Source organism: Pseudorca crassidens, chromosome 1 (assembly GCF_039906515.1).
Source record: "Pseudorca crassidens isolate mPseCra1 chromosome 1, mPseCra1.hap1, whole genome shotgun sequence".
Classification (NCBI taxonomy): Eukaryota; Metazoa; Chordata; class Mammalia; order Artiodactyla; family Delphinidae; genus Pseudorca; species Pseudorca crassidens.
In genome coordinates, this window is record NC_090296.1 from 18,359,945 (window position 1) to 18,380,806 (window position 20,862).

At 36.9% G+C, this 20,862-nt stretch overlaps 1 pseudogene; it reads right to left on the reverse strand.

The window, feature by feature from the left end:
* LOC137224748 (tigger transposable element-derived protein 1-like) overlaps positions 1 to 8,757 on the reverse strand; it is a 95,564-nt pseudogene extending 86,807 nt beyond the window's left edge.
* Between the last annotated feature and the right edge of the window lie 12,105 nt (positions 8,758 to 20,862).

Here is a 20,862-nt window from a genome sequence, read left to right on the forward strand (position 1 = left end):
TTTAGAATAAACCCTGGTACTTATTGGTGCTCTCTTAAAAAATTTATTACCTATTTTTATTATTACCATTAATGTGCCAAGATCTCAGTAATATTAACTCAGTAATGGGGATCAAAAAATAATAACAATAATAAGGGTTAGAGAAAGATCAGTGATTGAATTACTAGAACTAGGTATTTGTAGTTATATAGAAAAGAAGAATCTGAATTAGTGACTCTGGTTTTTCTGTTATTGTTTATTCATTCCATAAGTGAGTACTTTCGTAATATGTGTTCATTACTCTATGTATGAGGATTCTCCAGAGAAATGGAATGAATTAGAGACTAGATATATAGATAGATAGATAGATAGATAGATAGATAGATGATAGATAGAGATAGAGATGATAGAGATACAGATAGACATATATAAACAGACTTCTTATAAGGAATTGGCTCATGCAATTATGGATATGGACAATTCCAAGATCTGCAGAGTGAGTCAAGTTGGAGGTCCAGGAGAACCAGTGGTATAGTTCCAGTATGAAGCTAAAGGCCCTGAGAACCATTGATGTAGCTCCGGCCCTCAAACCAGCAGGCTTGAGACAGGAAAAGCCAATGTTTTGTTTGCATCTGAAGACAGAAAAAAGGGCAGTGTCCCAATTAGGCAGAAGTAATTCTCTCTCACTTGGGAGCATCATTCTTTTTGTTCTATGCAGGCCTTCAACTAACTGGATGAGACTCATCCACATTAGGAAGGGTAATCTACTCAGTCTACTGATTTAAGTGTTAATTTCATCCACAAACACCCTCACAACCATATCCATAATGATGTTTTGACCAAATATCTGGGTACCTTGTAGCCTAGTCAAGTTATTACACAACCATCATACTCTAGATGTCCCAATCTAGTTACAGAGACAAAAAAAAATTCTTTTAAAAGTTTATGCAACCAACATAGCATTAATTCACCAAGTAAGTAGCACCATCTAAATCCTGTAGACAACTCTGTCATAAATTTACTGAAATTCCACTATGTCATACACAGTGCATTGAATCTAGTCCATTGTCCTAGACATGGAGTAAGTACTATACATTACATGACATGATAGAGAGCTTGGACTTTACATTGTAGAAAGTTGGAAGCTAAAGGCAAATTTCATGTAGAGAAGTAATTTGATCAGATGTCTTTTAAAATGATCACTTTAACAATAATGTTGAGAATAATAGGGGTGATATTTATTCTTTCTGGCTCTTCTTATTTCCTGGGTACTTCATGGCATTTATATGACCAGGAGTGGCATTAAGATTTAGCTCTTGGTATGACAGAGGAATGAGCAATTAGAATAAACACTACAGTGTTGTAACAGTGTCCTGGAATCTTCCACTGTGCCTGATATTACATCTTTAGTAGGATGATCATGGGGAAATTGAAGCAAATTCACAAGGAAAGGAAGAACCCCTGACAGAGGTGGTGGAGTGATATGGTCATGCAAAGTCTCCCATGGGTGACAATTATGAAAACAAGAAAACTGCTCAAATCAATAACTGACAAAGAAAACACCCATGCACAAGGGTCCCCAGGGTTATAGACAAAAACAGTGTCTATAGCACTGTTATAGACAGTGTGGCTCAAGGACCCACACTTAGGCAAATTCTGTGAATTTGTGTCTTTTTTAACTGAGAGAATCTGCAGTTGTCTGCAGCTTAATTAGGGTAAAGCTTGAGCTTACTGACCTGAGGCATTAGAGACTAGACCCCAAGGCTGACAGAGCAGATGGAAATTAGGGGAGAATTCCTGGAAGAAGAAAACCATGGACACTAAATCCTTATATCTGAGAATAATCTCTGGTCAAATCTTTGGTTGGCCATCAAATTATGCAAACATAGACAAGACCCCAGGGATCAGAATAAAAAGGTAGGAACCAGAAGGCAAAAATACAGAACAGAAATATAAGCTGCTATATATTATGAGGAAACAAAGTTTTTAGATGAACTCAAGCAAATTAATTGCCTAGTACAACAAAAAACAATAATTCTCAGAACACAACACAATTCACTGATGCTATAATATATTATCAACAATATCCACTTTTCAAACAAAAATTAGATATATTAAAAAAAAAAAAAACTCAGGAAAGAATACTGTTAGTCAGGAAGTAGACCAGTTAAAATAATCTGAATCTAAGGGGAACCAGATGTTAACTTTAGCAGGCAACAGCTTCATAGCAGTTATTTTAAATATGATGAAACAATTAAAGGAAAATATGGTATCAAAGTATTAACAAATAAGAAATCTCAACAGGGAATTGTGATATATCAGAAGTGGAAATTAGCTTGCTGAAAATTAAAATAACTGACAATAAAAGTTCTCTCGATGATCTCAATAGCAGATTGGAGAAAACAGAAAAAAGAACTAGAAAACCTGAAGAGAGATAAATAGAAAGTACTCAATTCAAAGAATACAGAAAAAATGGTAAAATAAAATGAAAAAATGAACAGAGAGGCTCAGAGACCTGAAGCCTTGCAATCCAACCTGTGGACAATATCAAAAGGCCTAACAAACACGTAATTTGAGTTCTAGAAGGAGAGGATTGAAAAGGACAGGGAAAAAAATGTAATGGTTAAAACTGCCAAATGTGGCAGTTTAATACTTCCAGATCCAAGAGTCTCAGAAAACTTCAAGCAAGATAAACACAAAGATTAGTACTACTCCTAGGCACATCATATTCAAACTGCTGAAAGCCAAAGATAAAAAGACAATCCTGAAAGCAGCCACATACAAACATTACTTTGCATATAAATGAACAATAATTATAATAAATAGTTGATTTATCGTTAGAAACCAAAAGACCAGAAGAAATTGGAACAACGTATTCAAAGTGATGAAAGAAAAAAAAAGAAAAACCTGTATCCAAAATTTCTATCAAGCAAAATGATCCAGTAAAAATAAAGGCAAAATAATGACATGTCCAACAAGCCGGAAATGATGGAATTTTTCAGGCTCAAGATAAATGTCACTTAGAGCAATTCAGGCCTCTAGGAAACAATGAAGATTAAATTGGTATATAAAAGCCTATATAAGAATGTATATTTGTGTGTATATTCTTTTTATCTTAATTAATTAAATTGACATGTGGTTAAAAAGCAACAATTGTAACCCTGAATTGCTGAGCTTATAACCTATATAGATGTAAATGCATGACAATAGTACTAAAGAAGTGTATGGGGAGAGTAAATAGAAACAATTGTTGCAAGTTTCCTACATCTGCCTGAGGCAATTCATTATTGCCTCTAAGTAGATTTAATGATTTAAAGTAGCATAATTTCTAGAGCAACCACTAGTTAATAAAAGAGAATTAAAATGGAATTGTAAAAACACTTGATTAATAAAAAGAATGCAGGAAAGGAAGAACAGAAAAATTTGAAATGGTAACCATAAATAAAACTATATAAAATTATATTAAATATAAATGTAATAAAACTTCATTTAAGGCAAAGACCATCAGGCTGATTTTTTTTAAAAGAATCAACTATATTCTGTGATAGACATATTTAAATCCAAGTTTTAAAGTAAAACAAAGATGCAAAGAATATGTCATGGGAAAAGTAACTGTAATAAAGTTAAAATGACTATGTTAATATCAGATAAAATATATATCAGCACAAGGAGTGTTACCACAAACAAAACAGGAACACTTTAAATGATAAAAGGGTAAATGTGTCAGTAACACATAACAATTAAAAACACATATTCACCTCATAACAGAAATTCAAAATACATGAAGCAAAAATTAGACCCAATTAAAGAGAGAAATGGACAAATCTACAATCATAGTTGGGGAATATAACACATTTCTCTCAGTAATTGACAACAAACTAGGTAAAAAGTCAGTCAGAATGTAGAAGACTCAAACAACTGCTGGCACTATAGCTGGAAAAGAGTGTTTTATTTTAATGGGGTGATCCAAACCCTCATTCCTATAAAATTTGAGCCTTTCGCATCCCTGTAGTTACTGGATTTCAAAAGGTTTTAACTGATCATGACTGTAGGGCAAAGGAGCACTAAGAGGCTTTCCAGAGTGTCTCCCTATATCAATACATAGCTTTCCTTGCCCTCATTTTGAACTAGAAAATTAATATTCCCCTTGTGATTAGGATCATTATCTCAGCCAGTATAGCTTCCCATCCCTGACTGCTGGTTCAGTGGCACAAAGAACCCAAAAGCCAATCTCAGCTTCTAATTTAAGAGAATTGGGAACTATGATTATATTGCCCGATGAAGACATTTATCATTTGAGCCCCAGGATCTTCACAGTCACTAAGCCAAAGATCACAATACTAGTGTCATAACTCAGCCCTCATCAGGCCATTCAACAGTGTCATGGTACAATGAGGGGAGGAGGGGCGTGTGCATTCCCTGGGCATGAGCCTTTGCCATTCTTCCTTCTCCAGAACATGCCCTGGACAGAAACATTGGTATCCTGGCTACCATAGTGATAGATAAGACATTTTGAAAATCCAGGAACTTTATATTCCCAAGAGGAAAATATCCCTCCCCTCTCCATGATGGAAGAAGGCTACTGTAATCACCCTGATATAGTAAGTTTGCTGAATTCCCTACTGTATGGTATTATGTTGTAATTTAACGTATACCTCTGGTCTTGGTAGATTGACTCTGAGCTCTGGTGATTCCCAGATTAACCTTGATATGGGACATCCCATACACAGGGTTTTAAGTCCATGTATCACCTTTTATTTCTTTGGTCATTCATCCTTTTTATTGATTGATTTAACACTAGCATGTCTGGGAAAAGAAGCTCACTATGTCACATAGTGAGTCATCTACTCCACTGAATTATTTGAGTCTACCCTACAGTGACTCAAATAATTGAGACGGGCATAACAGACGGGCACTACATGGGACTTGAATACCTCTAAAATGTCTGCACATCCTGAGATATTTGTTCACCTACGTCTTCCCAGATCTCCTTGCCACTAATCTTCCAATCTTATTCTAAACTGTTAATCCTATGACAAGCTCATAATCGCTGCCTATTAAGTGGTGTAGATTCATACCTCAGGCCAAAACTTCTCCCACATGAAGTGGAAAACCAGACATTGCTCCCAAAGTTGCCACAGACACTTCCCTTACCATGGATTCTGCTGAGTTATAAGAACCAAGGGAAACTTGGGTCACAGTATGTACCTTCTTCAAAGCCATTATTTTGCTCTGAACACCACGCATAACTTGCAGCCTTGAGGTTATACAGTATATGGGTCAGACAAACACAAACATGTTTCTTTCTTTGTGGTGGAAAGTGTAGACACAACACTTGTTGTTCAGTTTAGAGGTAATATACTGGCATGCACTGGACAGCTAGATTCCTAGAAATATCACCAAAGCAACATCTCTGAAACTGCTCAGGTATTATTGGTCACCATCTGACACCCATGAAACTTAATATGTTTTCTAGAGTACTTCGTACTTCCTGCCCACTCAGGTCAATTAACTTCATATCATTAGTATAATGGACCAGGATTACCAAGTTCATCCTTGTACACTGTTGGTGGAAATGTAAACCGGTACAGCCATTATGAAAAAGAGTATGGAGATGCCTCAAAAGATTAAAAATATAACTGCCATATGATCCAGCAGTCTCACTTCTGGGTATGTATCTAAAGGAAATAAAATTATTATCTCAAGGAGATATCTGCATTCACAATAGCCAAGATATGGAAATAGCCTAAGTGTCTGTCAATGGACATATGGGAAATGTGGTATGTATATACAATGGAATACTATTCAGCCTTTTCAAGGAAGGAAATCCTGCCACTTGTGAAAACATAGATTAACCTGGAGGACATTATGCTAAGTGAAATAAGTCAGACACAGAAAGAAAAATACTGCATGACTTCACTTATATGTGGAATCTAAAAAAGCTGAATTCGTAGAAAATGGTTAAAAGAGTGGTTACGAGGACATATTGTGTAGGGAAAATGGGGAGATGTTGGTCAAAGGGTACAATCTTCCAGTTATAAGATGAATATGTTCTGGAGACCTAATGTACAGCATTGTGACCATAGTTAATAATGTATTATACACTTGAAATTTGTTAACAGAGTATATTTTAAGTATTCTCACCACACACACAAATAAATGGTAAATAAAAAGATGATAAATATGTTAATTATCTTGATTGTGGTAATCATTTTGCAATGTGTACGTATATCAAAACATCAGGTAGTACACTTTAAATATATACAATTTTTATTTATCAGTTATATCTCACAAAAGCTGGGGGGGGGAAGAAAGAAAAATAACCAAATTCCATCTAGATTATAAAATGAGATAATAGGAGAGTTTCCATAACACAGAGACAAAAGAGTAGTTGTATACTGCAGGCCATGCCAGTTGAAGATTATTTCTGATTATTTTTGATACTAGGGATGTAGAGAAAAGGATTTTTGAGGCCAATAATTGTGTATACCAGGGTCTAAAGTTTCTGTTTATTTGCTTCAGTAAAGGCACCACGTTTGGATTTATAACTGTGAATTATAGCATGACTTGGTTGTGTCTATAATTATCTAAGTCACTTTTCATGAAAAATCTAGCTTCTTTACTGACCAAAATGTGCAAGTTAAATAATGCTGAGATGGTAATCAAGACTTTTACATCTATCAAGACTTTTATAAAAGTACCAATTTGCTCTTCTCCTAAGGATCCTATATAGCTTTGGGTTTACTGTCTTGTGAGGGGCAATTCTTAGGGGTTTCCACATGTCTTTTCTACTATAAAAGAACATAGTTCAGGGAACCATTGTGGAGATTCCTTCAAGTATTTATTTAGTGTATTTATTTTTACCATATAATCTAGATCTGAAAAACAAAACAGAAGGAAACAATGGATGGACCCTCAGTGGCACTGGAGAGATTATGATATTTATCTAAGACTCCAGTTATGACCTAATCTTCATAAACCTCTGCAGCCAGTGGGCCAGAGTGGTATTTTAGTTCTGGTGATTATTATAAGTTCAAAGTCACTATGGAATATCAACAAAAAAGCCCAGGCATTTACCTTTCTGTGGTCGCTGTCACTCTGGAAATGGACATTGACCACTCTGGGGAAGTCTTGGGGGAAGATGCATAGTGTATATCTGTGACCACATATAGAGTCTTCCTCAACGGGACCGGGGTTTTATCTCATCAATATAGAGCTATTAACTAGTTTATGTCTTTTGGTAAGGACCACAATCTCTATGACAGTGGCTCAAGTTTGATTTCTTTCTATCAGACTTAGAAAACGTCTGCTTATATAGCAGCATCTTAGGAAGCTACTCATCTACTTGATTCTTCAGGACTCTATGATCAGTTAGCTATCACAACAGATCCTTGTGGGTCCAAAAACTCTAATTATAACTTTGCCCAGTGGCTTATCATTATAACTGAGCCCACCTTTTCTCTAATGGTAAATGTTGCCTCTGAACCTTTGGGAGAAAAGTGAAGCCAACCTGTGGCAACCTAGCAAACATTGAGTCTTGGGAATGATACCCTTTGATATCCTGCTGATGCCTCTCACTGTTCAGATCCCTCTGAAAGCTAAAGGGCCAGGGATCACATTGATACAGTCTGGAGTACAGAGCAAGGTGAGAAAGGATAGTGAGTTATTCTAGAAGGACAAAAGGAAAAAGCTTCACCCAGTAGAAGGTGAGCTCCATTATGGCAGTGATACTGTCCATTGTCTTCCCTGATGTATCCCCAGCAACTTAGAATATTAATAGTCATATGGTACATGCTACACAAATATTATTGAATGGATGGATAAATGAATGTACTGATGGTTGGACATATTCGAGACTGCATTCATGTAGCTACATATCAGGAAGAACACAAATAGATGAGGGAAAAAGACATGGGAAAATGACAAATTGATATTATAGTAGTTGGATTTCCAGTAGATGGTGTCTTTCTTTGCCAGTACTGCTTTTGAAGGGCAGGCATGAGCCTGGCTTCTCAAGATAAGCAGTGACTCTTTTAAAACACTACTTGTTACCACTTTGAACGTATATGATAATATTTCAGAACCAAAAGGAGGTCCTAGCTTTGCGCTAAAATCTCTCTCTCCAGATCAGTCTGTAGAAATCTAAGGTTCTATTCATATTGTGATGACTTTACACTCAATACACTTTTCCATGTGAAAATGATAGACCACTTAGGAAGAAGATGATTACTCATCTCAGTGTAAACAAAATTTTTATATCCTTTCTTAAGAAAATATTTTTATTTGGGAGAACCAAAGGAGAGTACATTGGTACTGGGTTTCCACTGGGAAACAATGAAGAAATATATGTTTAATGATGGGGGACCAATAAGAAAGGAAAGACTCAGGATATAATGATAGAATTTACAGTCTGTGGCACATTGAAGAAAAAAAAAAAAAAAACTGGCCACAAATTCTTTGAGACTCCTCCCATCAAAAAGTAGTCAGTTTCTCAACACCTTAACCCTAGGCCTAGCCATTGGCTTACCTGGTGCAGTGGGGTATGTGCAAATATGATGTAAGCAAAGTTTTGTGCATTTGTGGTTTGCCTGTTCTTGCTGCTGAGAGGTCTTTACAACCTTCATAAAAGTGAACCTGGGCTATCCTGCTGGATGCTGATGAGATGGATGTGGACTTGCCACCTGTAACTTCAAGCCAGCCATCAGGCAGGCAAGTGCTGTACCCCCAGACCAACCACTGCCAGCTACCAGATATGTTCATGAGGTAGTCCAAAATCATCCTACCCCAGGTAACTTGACTCAGACCAGAAGACACGTGGTCAATCAACAAAACCAGAAAAAAACAACATAAATGTTTATTGTTTTAAATACTAGGTCTTGGAATGATTTGTTGTGCACCCAAAAATAACTGATAAATGAAAGTCACATTTTTTTTTCCTATTAGCAGAGTTTTCTCCTTCTTGGTGAAAGAAAAAGAAAAATAATACCTAAATGTTAGACGTGACAATAATACATGTAAGATAGGAAGATTTGCTTGAGATGCCGTAGCTCTGACTCCTGCCCTTTTCGTAACCTGATTTGCCTCCTCTTTACCATTTTTCATTCTTCCCTCTCTTTCCAGGATTCCAAGCTGGCCTTGGATTTGTTGTGGGCAAAACCAATCATACTTGCTATGGGTGAAGAAGCTTACTTGTCACTAAGAAACACTTTAGGGTCATTTGTCAACTTCTACCACAGGACCTTCATTCTGGTTTAAATTGCAAATTCCCTAGGCTGAGGTCATATTTTAAATGGTTTTCTGTCACTTGTATTTTCATGAGAAGAACTTTCAGCTTCATTCTCAAAAAGAGATTTTGATAGAAACAGCAGGAGACTAATGGATGCCTAAAGGTAGAGCATGTCAGTGTAACTGATTAGAAATAGGAAATAGTATTGGGGAAGGGAGAGAACTCTAAAATAGAAATCCAGCTATTCTAAATTTTGCCAAAAATGGACTTTGATCATATGTGCATATCACATAAATACTGTGGAAAATTCCTATGAATGAATTGTGTGTAAAACTTCTATAATATTAAACATCTACCTTTTCCTCTCTCCTTTTCTAAGAGAAGATAACCCCAAAATAATTTACAAGAACCTGAATACTATATACCAAATACTAAATGCAAAGCAAGTGATATATATTATATCATATGTATATACACACAATAGATTTTATATATATACACACACACAGTATATACATTTTTACACACGCTAATCATGCTATGGGCTTAAAGTTTAGCTTCCCCCCGCTCCTTTACCTTCCCCCAGACTTCCGTAATTATTAAATTACACTTTAAGCAGTCAAATGAAGATGTGGGTATTACATGATTACCTTTACTGTTAGCATAGGAGTAAAAGGCAATTATCATCTTTGAATGGTGTTATTTGATTATAGGGATGAATTCCATATGAGAATGATAGAGCCCTTTTAAGATTATAGGAAAGTCAGCTACCAAAACAATGTATCAATTACAAAATGAGAGTTGAGCTTTCCCTTTGCCCTGTCACAATTCAGGAAAACGACTTACTGTTTGAAATTAAAAAGCCATAACATTGCGCTTCCCTGGTGGCACAGTGGTTGAGAGTCCGCCTGCCGATGCAGGGGACACGGGTTCGTGTCCCGGTCCTGGAGGATCCCACATGCCGCGGAGCAGCTAGGCCCGTGAGCCATGGCCGCTGAGCCTGCGCGTCCGGAGCCTGTGCTCTGCAACGGGAGAGACCACAACAGTGAGAGTCCTGCGTACAGCAAAAAAAAAAAAAAAAAAAAAAGCCATATCATAAAGCAGATAAAATAGAGTGATTTAGTATTTTGCAGGCACCCGAAGAGCTTTGCACCATAATAATTTGCATTCCATAGTACTTTTCTTGTGAAATTTTTCAAAGCCTATTATATTAATATGAATTCAACTGTGATGCATTCCCTTGATGTAGGGACTTATTCTTCCTATCCCCGTTTTACAGAGAAGCACATTAGGTGCTTTGCTGAAGGGTACACAGCAACTCGTAAGTCAGTTAGAAAATTGATCCTAGAAATTCTAATTTCCTATCCTTCGTGCTGGTACCTTGAAACCATTTTCCAAATAGAGAAACATATTACTCTTCAGCTAAATAGCAAATTAAAGACATGCTGTCTCATGTAATCTTGTAAATATGCTTTAAAAGCCACCAGTACTCCTGAGAGGCTTACTCTCTGGTTCCCATGGTGGCAAAAAGGAAATAAAATTGAGAGCAGAAGGAAGACTGAATTGCATTCAACAGCCAGAGGCAGGCTTTTGCACAGAATAAGGCATCTGGATTAGAATCTCTAGATCATCTTTGCAACAGAGAAGTTAGTTTTATCTGTATCCCTGATGGGGTGTAGCCAGCAAAGCAAAGAGAGAACAAGGTATGAAGAGCCCTAAAGCAATCCATGGTAAACAAATTTTGTACCAAGTGCTTATAACTTGTGTTACCCAACCTCCAAGATGGCTTCCAGGTGTCAGGAAGCCTTGTTTCCTCACATCCATTTCTTGTGGTTGTTTATTCCACACTGAATCAGGACTAAGTCCTAAAAAGTATTGCAGCTTTCAACTTGGTCTCCAGGTATGCTCATTCAGGAAAGCCAGACAGTGACTGTGAGGGTCTCATATGGAGAGAAACTGTGACTTTTGTACCGGCAACCAGCACCAACTTTCCAGCCACATGAGTAAGCCATCTTGTAAATGGATACTTCAGCCTGAAGCAAGCCTTCAGATGACTGCAGCTCCCATCCACTAAATCCTGATGAGAGACCCCATGCCAGAACTTCTCAAACAAGCTTCTACTGAAATTCTGACCCACAGAAACTGTGGGAGATAGTAAATGATTATTGTTGACTTAGCTACTAAGTTTTGGGGGGATTTCTTTCATAGCACAAGATAACTAATGTATAATCGAACAATGGATATATCTGAGAAAAAATAAGTAGTTATATTAGTTGTTTCAATTGGATTCAGCAACTATTTCATGAACATGTACTTTTTGTATAATAGAAAAAGACACCGGTAGGTAATGACCAAGCCTTAGCACAAAAGTAGCTTATCACTTGGAAAAAGAAATAAGGCAAATACTCTAGCAACAACTATGCAAACTTTAAGAGAGAAAAGATATTCATTATGAAATGGTATGAAATCCCCTATTTAAAAATTTGCAGTGGCTTTCTACAGCATTTTTGAGCTAAAATTAAACTCTTTGCCATTTCTGGTCCCTAGTGCAGCCTCACCATGGTTGCTGCTTCTCCAAACATTCTGGCCTTCAGTCTCTTGAACATAGTGAGTTCTTCTTTTCCTAGAGCTTTAGCAGATGCTCTTCCTTCGACCTTGCCAGCTCCATTCTCCTATCCCTAACACTAATCACATCCTTCACATGACTAACATCTTCGGGTATCAGCTGAAATGTCACCTCTTTTAAGAAGCTTTTAAAGAGTACTTTTCGTAAGCCACCCTCATCACCACACACACATACAAATGCACAGAAACACACATTTTTGTCATCATATGATCCCTACTTGTTTCTGTCAATTGAGTAATCCAATTTGTAAAATAAGGTCCAAGTCTGTTTTCTTTACCCATTGATTTTATACACCCATTGGTTAGCATTGTGTCTTCATATATTAGGTGCTCAATAAATACTTGTTGAATGAATAATTTAAAAAATCAAAAGTATAAACAAATCACTACAAATATCCAAGGGTTTATTAGATCATTTTAGGAGAAGCTTGGCATTTAAGTAAGCCTTATTGATTGCTTCAGGCTTCAGAAGGCTAGTGTTTGTGGTAGAAATTATTCCAAGGGAAGCACTGTATAGAAGGAGGGAGGAGGAGAAACAGTATTTTTCAGCCTGTTATGTTTGTTTCTCGTATCTAATCTTCATTCCTCTCAGAGAAAACACTAGAAAGTGTGTTAGTCTATAGAATTGCCTGATAGAACTTGTAGGGAAGAAAGGAAAGGCCACCACAGGCTAAATAGTGACATTATGAATTGAATCACTGCTATTGATTCAAAGTTCAAAAATGAAATGAGGAAGTAATATTCCATCAGTGGTGGTTCTGAGGTGAGGGAATATCAGGAGTGGGAAAGGCTTATAATAATCATCTGCACTATTTTGTTTACATTTTTCTTGCCCCATTCTGAAAGATTGTTAATATTTGGGGCAATTGTGCAAAGTCTGCAAAACTGATGGAAATACCACTAGAACTACTGGACACAGGCTACTTTGAGCAAAACACTTAAGAATAGAATATAAACATGAAATAATGTCCAATTAGAGATTGGACTCTCAACTTCTTTATGAAGATAGAATCACAGATGCCATAAGTTTAAGTTAGGAGAGACTTTTTCACATTGATCTGAATCTAAAAACAGTTCTTTTTTTTTGCAAAATATCACAAAAAGTTCTAGCTCCTTTCTATACATACAAAATGGTAAGAGTAATGAAAAATATACCTATATAATATATATTTATGTTTATATATATATAATGAAATTAACAAACCAACAGATATTAGACAATGGCACACATAATTGTAACTTGGGTGGAGAATCTGACCAATGGAGTTGTCCATATGTGGCTAAACCCACCAGCTGAAATAGGAAGATGGTTATAGGGATCTTAGAATTGATTAAAGAAACAATAAGCGAACCATTATCCAAGCAGGACTACTGCTTTCTTTCACTCAACAAATACATAATTATGCCCATCACCGTGCCAACTACTGAGCAGAAAGATGACTGGAACATGGGTTCTACCTTCAGGAGTCTCCCTGTCTGGCATATAAACAATCTAGAGCCAGCAAAAACATAATTCATTCTGGCTTTTCTTTTCTCATGTGAAATTAAGAAGCCTTATGAAAAGCCTCATCCCTGGAACCTAGACAGATCTTTGTGAATGTGACAGAAGTCACACTAAGGGACTTCTGAAACCAGGTCATAAAAGCCAACAGAGCTACCACTTGGCTCTCCCTCAGGACACACCTATGTTTTATATTTCATTCTACTTTTTTCACAAGCTGTCATTTCTAATAACAGTATCTTCCTTTTACCTAGTCACAGTGTCAAGTTTTTAATGTACAAATATCCTACCACAATTTGTCGCCAATTTCTTTAACAAATTTCAGTTGACAACTCAAGGAGGGCCAAGATTTTAATTTTCCATTTTCTTATCCCTTGATTCTCTATTACAGTGTAGAACATATTATAGGTGTTTATGTCCTGTGCTCTTTCTAGTCTGGATTTTTGTTGTCGTCATTGTTTTAATCACTGTCTTGAGGATATTTTCTTGTCTTTTCACTGTCCTCAAATCAGACTTTCTAAGAATGTTCTCAACTCTTACCTTTATTCATTCTTCCTCTAATTAGAGAATGTCTTATCTATTTCTCAGTTGACAATCCAGTCTAGAGGATCAAAGTCCTTCTCCAACGTGAAATTTCTCAGAATGGTCCACAGTGATCTCTTTCCTCCAAATTTATGGAATCTATTCTATGAAATGATAGCATACCAAATCATATAATGTCTTGTGCCAGCTCTTTTATAATCTTACATTTGTATATAACATTTATTAGCTTTCATTGTAACTTAGTAATATTTCTCCGTACTAAGTCACAGTCTCTTAGAGTTTATCTACCAGAAAACTTATCAACTTGCTTGGTACATAATAGAGTGGCCATTATTATCTGATATGGCAGACAATATTTTCCAAAAACTATGATAATAGTATATATCTCATCCTATGTGCAATTTTTCAACATGGAGCTCCTCCAAACCAGTGATTGTGTCTATGTTTCCAGTCCTTGAACCTGGGTGGACCTTTATAAATTTCTCAACCACAAGACTATAGTGGAAGTGACACTGATTAATCCAAGACTAGGTCACAAAGGCAATATGGTTATCAACCTGGTTTTATTCTCTCTCTGAGATTATGTGTCTTTGGTGGCCAGAGCACTATGAAGCCACCATGCTGAGAGCCCTCAAGGATAGACCACATAGGAAGAGAAATACTTGAGGAGTTTCAGCTGTTACAGCACCCAGCCCTTTGAACCTTCCCCGCCCACATACCAGACAGGCGAGCACAGAAGCTTTAGAGGTGACTTCAACCCTGGCCACAGTTTGACTCAAACAGTGAAAAGAACAAAAGCAAACACTGCCCAGCTGAGTCTAGTCAATCCCCCAGAATGTCCAGGATGATAACAATAGATCATTGCTATTGTTTTAAACCACTAACTTTGGGATGAACATGGGTGGACCTTTATAAATTTCTATTTGTATAACTTTGTTATATAAATAGATAACTAAAATAGATGGTAACTTTGTTATTTTAACTTTTGTATCTATACTATGGCTTAATACAAATGTAATTAGTATAGAATTTTCAACACTTTTTGAAGTATACATGTACTTTCTTATTTAATTTTATTCTTAATAATACTTAGTGGTTTTTTTCTAAACTTATTGGACATATTCTCACTCATTTATTTATGTCTCCCTCCACTAGAATATAGGCTCAATAAGGACAGGATTTCACCTGTTTTATTCACGGCTGCATTCCCAGTAGATAGAATATCACCTTGTGTCATTGGCTTATAAGTCATAGGAGGACCTGGATATAATTCTTGTTGCTTTGGAAGTAAACAGGGTATTTAAGGCTAGGTGTTATGGATGACTGACACATGCAAAGAGTCCTCCGGTCCTTATTTGTGGTAACTGAACTGTGGAAGAATATATGTGGGTGATAGCTTCATTTTGTATAAATGCCCACATTCCTAACTTCATGCATTAGACAAAATATGCTAATTATCTTTATCTTTTCATCTTTAGCTCACATTGCAAGTTCCATTAATTTTTCTTTCCATTATAAATCTGAGGTATTATTCAATATTTCTCATTAACAATATGCTCTTTTCATTAAGTGTTGGTTCTGAGCGTTACCTGTTCTCAAGCTCTGGGAAGTCTCCTTTCTTATTTCAATCTTTTTTTCATTAATTCTAAGTTTTACAAGCCTTTACAAAAAGTCTTTCCCTGACCTCACTAGGGCTTTCAAAAGCTATTGAATTAATATCATCGAAATTCAATGTGTTGTTTGCTCCTTTTCGATCATTAATGAATATATAAAACAAGATCAGCTACCTAGTCTTTTGTCATATTTCTTGATTTGCCACCCTCAGCCAGCCATCATAGCAGTTAACAGAACTTATATCAAGTCCAATTTGGAAAGATGTCCTTTAAAAATGACTAATTTCAGCTTTGTTATTCCCAATGCTTGTTTTCTGTGTTCACCACTGTTAACCCAAAAGCTCAGAATGTTTTCTTGAGCAGAGAGAAACTCAGAAAAATATAAAATAGAATAAAACATTGCTGCACCTGCCTCCTAATGGCATTATTTTCTATGAAATAAAAAAATTAGATCTGACTGGAGTCAGGTAATTCTCTCCCTGACACATTGTTTTTTTTTTAAAGAAAAAAAAAAAAGATCAAGAAATAAACTAGCCAGACTGGGGTGATATGGATAATATCAATCTAGTGAGAAGATTGAGGTAGCATGGATTTAACTATTTGTATGTTTTCTTTGTTACTATTCTTGGTCTGTTGAATAGAAAAGGGGTTTTTGCAAACCCTTCACAGAGGGGGATCTGGTTGCTAACTCCTTTGCAAATCTACAGTGACCCACATGCAGCGCAGATCAGAACTCCTTCGGATCATTCTGACTGAACATCTTGCTGCAGTAATACTGCCACACATTTGGAACATGGATATATTTTAATGTAGTGACTCTCATCCCCAAGATATTTTAGATTATGTAAAGATCATCATCAAATTCAGAAAGCATAATGGCATTTAAGGAGGGGTAGAGAGGGCTTCCCTGGTGATGCAGTGGTTGAGAGTCCGCCTACCGATGCAGGGGACACGGGTTCGTGCCCCGGTCCGGGAAGATCCCACATGCCTCGGAGCGACTGGGCCCATGAGCTATGGCCGCTGAGCCTGCGCGTCCGGAGCCTGTGCTCCGCAACAGGAGAGGCCACAATAATGAGAGACTCGCGTACCACAAAAAAAAAAAAAAAAAAAAAAGAAAGGGTAGGGACATTTTCTCCATCATATAATTGTATTCAAAACCCTACTTTGTGAGCCTTCAGTACAATTATGATTGATAATCATCTGTACCACCTGAAGCTCTGAATGATCCTCAAATGTCATTTGGCAATTTGTCATTAACTCAAATGGGCAGGACACCCCACCTCCACAGTCTCACACACCAAAGGGTTAATAAAGCTTTCTTTATTATTTATTTTATTTTATATTTTGTGTCTTTAAATTATAAGAGATAAGTATACATAATATCAATTTTGGTAAGAATACTACCTTTTGCCAAATAAAGTAAGGGCAATAAGTTAGGGAGTCAAATACTTCACTGACACTTAAGAAAGGATTTGAGGTCTCATTTCCTCTTCCTCCCATCACTGCTATCTTAGTCAACTGGGACTCAAAAGAATCTTAAATCGAAAATAAGAAAATGACCCAGAGAGGATACGTAAAGATGTTAGAGTGAAAGATTCAGATCAAGACTGTCCTCTCAGGTGTCCCACATCTCCTTTCCCCCCTCCAAGACCAGTCCCCCTACTGCAGCCCCTTCTTATGGAGAGCACACATTCTCATTAATCCTAACAGTTTGACAAAGGGAAAATACTATTATTTTCCCAAACCATACACTCCCATGTGGTCCCATGCCCAGCACAATTCTTGAACAGCAATCACCAGATTCCCTTGTGTATATTCCCTTGGGGAATCCTTCTGGTTGTTTCATATCTCCCTTATTTATGGGCATACATGCCTAACACACAGTTCTATCCCAAGTAGGCTCAGCCTCTAGTAATCTATTGATATTTTAGAAATTTTAATATTTGCAAGTAGCAAAATTATATTTCATTGTATTTTTATGTGTTTAATGTGGAAGCATTTAAAATAAACTAGTGATTGTTGTAACTTCTGATTTGGCATTTTAAAATTTTTATTATAAAATGTAATAGGGGCTTGAAATTCAACCTCTGGGAAGCCCAGTCTGTGCATTTCTATCATTGTATTCAAAATGGTATATTGTACTGTTTGTTTTGTTTTGCTTTAATTTGTATTGGATTATAATTGATTTACAATTGTTGTGTTAGTTTCAGGTGTACAGCAAAGGGAACCAGTTATACATATACACATATCCACTCTTTTTTAGATTCTTTCACTGCTTGTTTAAATGTAAGTGCCCCACCACAGGCTGATAACTTTGGGGGCAGAGATTATTCCAGACTCATTTTTGTATCCTAGAGACTAGAGAAAGAGTAGAACTTCAATATGGCTTTGAAATATACTAAATGATTGACCTGAAGGGGATGAATAGAGGAAAGAAGAGAAAGAAGGGATAATTGCCTAAAATGTCACCTGTGCTACATTAGATGCAGGAAATATAAATATGAACAAGACAGAAGTCTCTCCCTCAACGTTTCCTCCTTTTCTACGCAGAAGAGGGCCAGAGATGCAAACACATATGACTCAACATGAGAACTGTTTAATGGAGTCTGATGTAGGGACCAATCATAGCCAATAGGGAGCTCTCTGAAAAGTGCAGTCTTCCATGTTTAAGCACTCAGTATCTGAATAAATGGATGAATGATTTAATGTACAAAAGTCAAGCAGACATAGTTTTAAACTCAGCTCTCCACTTTTCATATGCACAACAAACATCTCTATAAATAATAATTAATGGTAGTTTACATAATAATAATAAAAATGAAAATAATACATGTTAAGATGATATGCACATCACCAAGGGCCAAATGAAAGCACAGGTTAAAGAGTCTTCTAGCTCAGTAGAATAAGTCATCTGGGAGAACGAAATACTTTTAAGATGTTCTAAGATTCTAATGGTCTTAAAAGATTGATTACCCTTAAGTACATGAAAAAAGAAGACTTCAGAACATTACTGATGGGGGCCCAAAACACAATATGAACAAAAGTACAAAAACAGCAGGCATGAAATCTTCCCTGGCTTAATCAGTTTGTCCACACAGGAACAATTACTCCAATCTGATGCACTATCCCTGCCAGCCTCAAAATACATTCCCACTGTCAGCAAAACTAAAAATGGACCTAAAATGCTTTAGACATACAATGCTGAGAAAGACTTCAGTCTTAGGATAGATTTTTTCTGACAACAATCTGCATCCCTCGAGTTTCTGAGTGAGAGTGGGAAATGTTTAAGATCTGACCTCTTTGTTTGTCCATTCATTGCCACTTCCAAGCCAAAGAAGACAGAACCTCTTTGGGCCACACATGTAAATACCCAGACATTTAGGAGGGGTGTTATTTGAGTATACAATTCATTTGATGGCAGAAGCTCATAGGTGTTCTGAATTAGTTGTTTCTAAGCCTAACACCTCAAGTCAAAAGCAATTTTCCTCTGTTACTACCTCTATTTCTGACCAACTGGCTATAAATTAGAGGTTTCCACGACCCCTCTTTGGGTTCAATTAATTTGCTAGAGCAGCTCACAGAACTCAGAGAAAAATGTTACTTACTAGATCACAGGTTTATGATACAAGGATGTAACTCAGGAACTGCCGGATGGGAGAGATGTAGAGGGCAAGGGATGGGGAAGGAGTGTGGAGCTTCCACGTCCTCTGAGTGCATCAATCTCTCAGCACCTCCACATGTTCACCTACCTGGAGCCTTCATCACACAGGCATGATTGAATAAATAATTGGCCGTTGGCAATTGGTTCAACCTCCAGCCCCTTGCTCCTCCTCCAGAGGTCAGGGAGGTGGGACTGAAAGTTGCAACCTGCTAATCACATGGTTGGGTCTCCTGGCAACCATCTCTCATCTTCAGTTGGGGTCCCAAAGTCACCTCATTAACCTAACAAAAAGACATCTTCATGGCTCTTATCACTTAGGACATTCCAGGGATTTGGGGAGCTGTAAGCCAGAAACTATGGACAAAGACCAAATATTTATGAGAAATATATTTTAGCCATCTGAAACATAAAATACATATTTTTTTTATAAATCACAATATTGCACCCTTTATTCAGTTTAGCTATCAGTGTTTCCATGGGGATGGAGGTGGCCTTAAAGCACCTGTCCTTAAACAATCTCTTGCTCTGATGTTAAACAGAGTAGCCTGTAAGAATCAATAATTATCAATGTGCTATAGTGCATTTTATAGCAAGATCATTTCCTTCTTCTAAAAGGAGCAATTTTATTTAAGGTGCACGACCAACAGCATGTAGTGGAATATAGGAGGATAGTAATGAGCTAAGGCAATCCCACTACCTTATGATTCTGTTTCATTTTTATTCCTATTTTCAATGCTCTAACTCTCTATCTCTTTCTTTCTCTCTCTGTTTGTGTGCAAATCCTTCAACATTATATGCATGACCTTGAACAGAGGGACCCTCTAGTGGCTAACTTCTCCAGCAAAATCTGCGATTGCCCTTGCAAAACTGTTTACCTGTGAAGTTAAAAGAAGACGGGGTGGCATTCCATTTCGTGAGTATTAGCAGAAAGCTGAAGTGAATTCTCCTGCTCTCTGACCATTCATGGTGTCCTTCGCTTATCTGTTACAGTACAACATTGAGAAACTCTTCAGTCACTGTCCTTACTCTGAGTTGATGTGACAAAATGCAGCTTTAGGGAAAGACATACACACTCATCACCCAACTTCTCTCTACAAAGTGTTTCCTTTCTATTCTGTGCTGCCTCCAGAGAACAGATAGTGCCTGCGTAATAAATGAAGTGGGAGATTTAGTCATCAGACCTGAGAAAAATTCATGGTGTGAATCCTTGCCCTTGAGAGAATTTGCTGAGTAGCATTAGCCAAGCTATTTTCTGACTACTCTGGCTAAAGATCAAATAGAAACTAAATGTTTCAGAACCATCCAGACAGCTAACTCACGTTGAAGGCACGTTTCTTTTGTGAAATGTAAGTTTCACTGCAGCTCCCACTTCAGATTCAAAAACCTGATTTTTCTAGTATAACCTGGAAGGGGAGAGCTCTGAGATAGAGTGGAGTGGCTTCACTACCCAGGCTTCTGTTTTCAGCCAGCATTCTAGAGAGAACACATGTTAGATTTTAATGAGTTAATTAAATTTCATGCTTAACCCAGAGTGACCCTTAAAATAAAATTCTTGCTAAATTATTTGAGCAGCATTATTACAAGGAATCATGTCAAGACTCACCTGTAGGTAAAAAACGTGGGGATTTGGGTATGGGGAAGAAAGAAATGTATCAGTTGTCTCTTTTCTTTTTTCCAAAAGTAAAAGAAAACCTGATTCAAGCTACTTTAAGCA